Consider the following 7,134-nt stretch of genomic DNA (forward strand, 5'->3'; position numbering starts at 1 on the left):
ATATGAAGAAAATGTATTTCAGAAGAACAGAATATGAGTCAGTCTACTCCTGTATGTTTTCTGTCTATGCATCCATACCATAGGCTGTAGGCTAGTTCAATTAGCAGACAAGATATGCTTATAAGTTCCATGCCATTATTTTATATTATATGATTTTATAGTAACAATATAATTGAACTTAGCTGAAAAAAATATAACAGATTTTTACAACAGACTTTCTGGGGCAAGTGCACATATGAAGTGGCTATGTTGAGTGTAAAAGTTACCATTTGAAATATGTCCTATATGCTCGATTTTGTGTTATTTGGCTACTTTAGTTGTGAATTATACAAACATTAGAATGTCTTAGAAATCAAAACAAAATGGGCTACATGATGCGACTATAGGATATGGATTTTAGAATGTCTCAAAAAAAAGCTTGTGCTCTCTTCCTTGCCTCAGGCTGTTCTCTCATCAAGTGATCATATTATCACCCTGTCGTGGAAATTCTTACACAGGGACACTCGAAGTCTATCTTAAATGAATCATGGTTTATTCGTCAGCACGCTGGAGAGGTTCCAACCAACTCAATACACCATAATACACATGTCAATCAGGAGCTCTCTAAGCTGAGACTTTGAAACTGAGATATCTTTAGTTTGTTCTCAAAACAAGGTCTGGGTGTACTGCCAATTTCTAGTTACTGATAAGAGGAGGATTTGTTCAGTCAACCACTTGCATGAACACAGAAATTGGTTTATAGAACAGCACATGAATTGAACAAGGAAATTAGTTACAAGAAAAGCACAAACCTTAAAATTCCCATTGTAACACTATTCTCTATTTAATATTGTCTTTACTAATATGTCAAATTAGTTTAGACTTAGAATGGCTCATTATCAGGAACAGGGGCAGTGGAAAAAAGGCACTTGAATAGGGAATGGAGGCCACTTTCCCCCGGATAGGCTACTGCGGTTTTATGGTGGATCCTGTGTTTAATAGCAGCTGAGAAATAAATATAGTAGCAGCTGGGATCCTCCTCTTTTTAGTGACAACCATCAAAACTCTTCTTTCACACAGGATTGCATATATAAAAATGTCTGGGCTTATAAGAAAGCACTTGGCCTATTTCACTCCAGGCATCAACCACTGTTTGAGGAGCATGCAGCCACTTGCTGCACGACAGGTGATATTCCACCCAAACTCTGTATGCCATGGGCTCTCCATCCCTGTTCCTGCAGCTACCCAGGGCTTCATTTGGGAAACCAAAAGTTAAATCTGTTCGGGAACATTGATACCAACATAGTTTCACAACGAAACATAGTGTATTTTATTAAACTGTTGACCACCTCCCTCTCTGCGTCCTCGAGAATGGAACAAAGGAGAGAGAGGAGGAGATGAAAATGTTCGGTTGTGAGATTCTCAGATCAAATCAAACTTTATTTGCCACATGCGCTGAATGCAACAAGTGTAGATTTTACCGTGAAATGCTTACTTACAAGCCCTTAACCAACAGTGCAGTTCAAGAAGAAGAAAATATTTCCCAAGTATGCTAAAATAAAAAGTAATAATAAAAAGTAACACAATAAGAATAAAGAGGCTCTATACAGGAGGCACCGGTACCGAGTCAGTGTGCAGGGGTACAGGCTAGTTGAGGTCATCTGTACATGTACAGTTGAAGTCGGAAGTTTACATATGATGGCCACTCCAATACCTTGACGTTGTGTGCACCAGGCCCTCCTGCAGCAAATCACCCCCACAGCATGATGCTGCCACCTCCGTGCTTCATGGTTGGGATGGTGTTCTTCAATTGCTTTGATGGCCACTCCAATATCTTGACTTTGTTGTCCTTAAGCCATTTTCCCACAACTTTGGAAGTATGCTTGGGGTCATCGTCCATTTGGAAGACCCATTTGCGACCAAGCTTTAACTTCCTGACTGATGTCTTGAGATGTTGCTTCAATATATCCACATAATTTTCCTCCCTCATGAAGCCATTTATTTTGTGAAGTGCACCAGTCCCTCCTGCAGCAAAGCACCCCACAACATGATGCTGCCACCTCCGTGCTTCATGGTTGGGATGGTGTTCTTCGGTTGCAAACCTCCCCCTTTTTCCTCCAAACAAAATGATGGTCATGGAGGCCAAACAGTTCTATTTTTGTTTCATCAGACCAGAGGACATTTCTCCAAAAAGTACAATCTTTGTCCCCATGTGCAGTTGCAAACCGTAGTCTAGCTTTTTTAATGGCGGTTATGGAGCAGTGGCTTCTTCCTTGCTGAGTGGCCTTTCAAGTTGTCAATAAAGGACTTGTTTTACTGTGGATATAGATACTTTTGTACCTGTTTCCTCCAGCATCTTCACAATGTCCTTTGCTGTTGTTCTAGGATTGCACTTTTCGTACCAAAATACTTTCATCTCTAGGAGACAGAACGCGTCTTCTTCCTGAGTGGTGTGACGGCTGCGTGGTCCCAGGGTGTTTATACTTGCGTGCAATTGTTTGTACAGATGAACGTCGTACCTTCGGGTGTTTGGAAATTTCTCCCAAGGATGAACCAGACTTGTGGAGGTCTACAATTTCTTTCTGAGGTTTTGGCTGATTTCTTTCGATTTTTACATGATGCCAAGCAAAGAGGCACTGAGTTTGAAGGTAGTCCTTGAAATACATCCACAGGTACACCTCCAATTGACTCAAATGAGGTAAACTAGCCTATCAGAAGCTTTTAAAGCCATGACATTATTTTCTGGAATTTTCCAATCTGTTTCAAGGCACACTCAACTTAGTGTATATAAACTTCTGACCCACTGGAATTGTGATACAGTGAATTATAAATTAAATAATCTGTCTGTAAACAATTGTTGGAAAAATTACTTGTGTCATGCACAAAGTAGATGTCCTAACCGACTTGCCAAAACTATAGTTTGTTAACAAGAAATTTGTGGAGTGGTTGAAAAACGAGTTTGAATGACTCCAACCTGCATAGATAACAAACATTAAGTAGCTTCAGTGTACAAGAGGGGGGGGTAATTGTAAATTGCTTGCTGACGATCTTCTCCACTTTGGTGTCCTTGGCAGTCTCTAGGGCTGGCAGGGAGGTCAAAGGGTACACGGTGACAGGGTCCTGAACCAGCTGCACATTCCCTGGTTTCAACGGAAATGGTTATTTTGTGTTTGTGTGTCTGAAAGCATGTCTTGTATCTTATGTTATCTGTTTCAGACTGAGCACCCATTTGTTTATGTGTTATCCCTCTCCTATGTCAATTCTTTGGAGAGTTTAGTGCATATTTTGCACTAAACATGATGATATAAAACAGAAAGATACTGACCGAGTACTTTCACACTTTCATTTGAGGCTTTTATTGAACAACAATAACCATAAACACAAACTCTTGCTCTATAACATTAAAGATCCTATCTCTATCTATGTTTTCTAACATGCTAGTCCACTATCCTTGGTACAATCATGGAGAGACGGGCAGCGTGAAGGTCTCATCATTGATTTTGCTGGAACGGTGAGCAATTGTGCTTTCCAATGGTATTAATATTACAGTTGACCTGGAAGTATAAAAAATGTTGGCCGCTAAAATAAGGTCAAATGTACGGAACACTGATGAACGGAGGTTCTCTAGCTACCGTTACTTACGTGCCCTTCCCAACAATGCAGAGAGAAGGGAAATAGAGAAATAGCAGAAAAGTAAAACACGTAATAAAAGTCATAATAAATACAAAATGAGCAACGATAACTTGGCTATATACACAGGGTACAAGTACAGAGTGGATGTGCAGGGGTACGATGTAGTTGAGGTAGCTACAGTATGTACATAGAACTAGTAATACAGTGACAGATAGTAAACAGTAGCAGCAGTGTATAAGTCAAAACAGTTAGTGCAAAAAGGGTCAATGCAGATTGTTAATTAGTCTGTGTAGCTATTTGGTTTTCTAACTATTTAGCAGTCTTACAGCTTGGGGGTAAAAGCTGTTCATGGTCCCCTTGGTTTCAGACTTGGTGCATCGGTACCGCTTGCAGTGCGGTAGCAGAGAGAACAGTCTATGACTAGGGTGGCTGGAGTCTTTGGCAATTATTAGGGCCTTCATCTGACATCGCCTGGTATAGATGACCCGGGTGGCAGGAAGCTTGGCTCCAGTGATGTACTGGGCTGTACGCACTACCCTCTGTAGCGCCTTGCGGTTAGAGGCCGAGCAGTTGCCATACCAGGCGGTGATGCAACCAGTCAGGATGCTCTCGATGGTGCAGCTGTAGAATTTTGAGGATCTGAGGACCCATACCCATGTCTCTTGAGGGGGAATAGGCGTTGTCATGCCCTCTTCATGACTGTCTTGGTGTGTTTGGACCATGATAGTTTGTTGGTGATGTGAAGCTTGAAGCTCTCATCTTGCTCCACTACAGCCCCGTTGAATCCATCCAACTTACAAGAATGAGGATTGCATACCCTTACCACCTGGATTGGATCCAGTTGCAGAGGGAGGTGTTTAGTCCCATGGTCCTTAGCTTAGCGATGAGCATTGAGGGCACTATTGTGTTGAACGCTGAGCTGTTGTTTTGACAAGAGATGAAAAGAATCTGCCCACTCCATCAAGCAATGGGGACAACAACACAGGGCATTCACGGGACCTCATGGAACCATGGACCACACCTGCTGAAACTGGACAACAGGGGGAAGCAGAGGAGATACCTATCATAGACTTCTCCCAGCTGACGCTTGACATATCACCTACAACACCTCCAGTGGTAGAAACAACCAGCTGGTATGATTGAGTAGAATCAGCCAACAGTAACACGGAAGCAGCAATGTGAGAGTCAGTAGTGCATGACCTTAAATGGTAATAATAGGAAGCTTCCGTTTAACACACAGGCCTAAGCTTACGTAGGGCTACAGCCCCAGTGGGAACTTCCCCTTTAAAAAGGTATATAAAGAGAACAGAGATCATAAGACAGCATGATCCTCACTGACATATGAGACAGACTTCATATGGAGAATCATCACAGGTAAATGTACTATTGCACTATACGCTTTTTGTTAGACTATAACAATATTTAAGAACTGGATTATTTTGCCTAAGTACTTATTGGATCACTATCTGAATATACTTGGTTGAATTTAGTGACCCCGAGACTGAGTCTATGAAACACAGAGGTCTAAACGCCTCTTGAATACAGACGAAGTGGCAGTCACTCAGTGAGACATCAGGTACAGATGTGATTGGCAATACAAGGAAACAGCAAAGTACCAGTTACAATATATTGAGTCCATACACAGAGTTGGAAGTGTATAGAGATATTGGAATTTGGAATCTAGCGTCATAGCTGTGAGAATACCAATTACAGGAAAGTGACCAAGGGGTTGAGCATTTAAGGTAATTGAACTATTTGAGCTATTTAGTCAATATTGTTAGAAGTGTTAACGCATTTAAAGTTTTGCAATATTATCTGGCATAGCTTAAAGCATTAAGGATTGATTGAGCATTATTGTTGTATTGAGAAACTGTATAACCATTGAATTGTAATTATGTGTATAAGACAAAAAACAGAGTGACTAAATAAAAGCTTGAAACTTTGACAACTAGGCCAGATTAACGATCTGGAGAGCAAACGCCTTTGACACTCTCACTGAGCAGAAAGTAAAGCAACGTCAGCACAAGAACTGTTCGCCGGGAGCTTCATGAAATTAGTTTCCATGGCCGAGCAGCCACACACAAGCCTAAGATCACCATGCACAATGCCAAGTGTCGGCTGGAGTGGTGTAAAACTTGCCGCCATTGGACTCTGGAGCAGTGGAAACGCGTTTTATGGCGTGATGAATCACGCTTCACCATCTGGCAGTCCGACGGACAAATCTGGGTTTGTCGGATGCCAAAAGTACGCTACCGGACCCAACTGTAAAGTTTGGTGGAGGAGGAATAATGATCTGAGGCTGTGTTTCATAGTTCGGGCTAGGCCCCTTAGTTCCAGTGAAGGCAAATCTTAACACTACAGCATACAATGACATTCTAGATGATTATGTGCTTCCAACTTGGGAAGGAATGTTCCAACATCTAGTGGACAGCCTTCCCAGAAGAGTGGAGGCTGGTATAGCAGCAAAGGGCGGGACCAACTCCATATTAATGTACATGCTCTGGGAATGAGATATTTGACGAGCAGGTGTCCACATACATTTGGGCCATGTATCTCCATGGGGCGGGTTGATATAGGTGAGGGGTGACGGGTACATCCTTGCCATAGCAACCAGCTAGTGTTAAAGCCTATAGAGTCACACACTCAATTGGAATAAATTAAAACTGTACGCTCAAAACCAGACCCAGTGCATGGGCGAGCGGTTTGCTTATGTCAACATTGTGAACAGAGTGCCCCATGGTGGCTGTGGGGTTATTGTATGGGCAGGCATAAGCTATGGTTAACAAACACAACTGCATTTTATTGATGGCAATTTGAAGGCACAGAAATAACGTGACGAGATCCTGAGGCCCATTTTTTTATTTTTTTTAATCAAATCAAATTTTATTTGTCACATACACATGGTTAGCAGATGTTAATGTGAGTGTAGCGAAATGCTTGTGCTTCTAGTTCCGACAATGCAGTAATAACCAACGAGTAATCTAACCTAACAAGTGTAAAGGGATAAAGAATATGTACATAAAGATATATGAATGAGTGATGGTACAGAACGGTATAGGCAAGATGCAGTAGATGGTATCGAGTACAGTATATACATATGAGATGAGTAATGTAGGGTATGTAAACATATAAAAGTGGCATTTAAGGTACAGTGTCTGTGACCAACATATGCATATCTGTTATCTGTATTCCCAGTCATGTGAAATCCATATATTATGGCCTAATGCATTTATTTAAATTGACTTGTTTCCTCATATGAACTGTAAAATCTTGGTAATTGTTGCATTTATGTTTTTGTTCAGTTTATACTAGATGTGTTACCATATTAACACAAGAGTTCTAGAACCCACAATATTAAAGCTGATCTACCCCCCCCCCCCTCAAACCTGAGGGACAAATGTAAATGAATCACATTAAATACACATTAAATACTGTAAATAACCAACCTTTTAGTTACTGGCCAAATGCGCTAACCACTGAGCTACCTGCACAATGGTGAAAACTTGGGAAAAACTTAGAGAG

Source organism: Oncorhynchus nerka, linkage group LG14 (assembly GCF_034236695.1).
Source record: "Oncorhynchus nerka isolate Pitt River linkage group LG14, Oner_Uvic_2.0, whole genome shotgun sequence".
Classification (NCBI taxonomy): Eukaryota; Metazoa; Chordata; class Actinopteri; order Salmoniformes; family Salmonidae; genus Oncorhynchus; species Oncorhynchus nerka.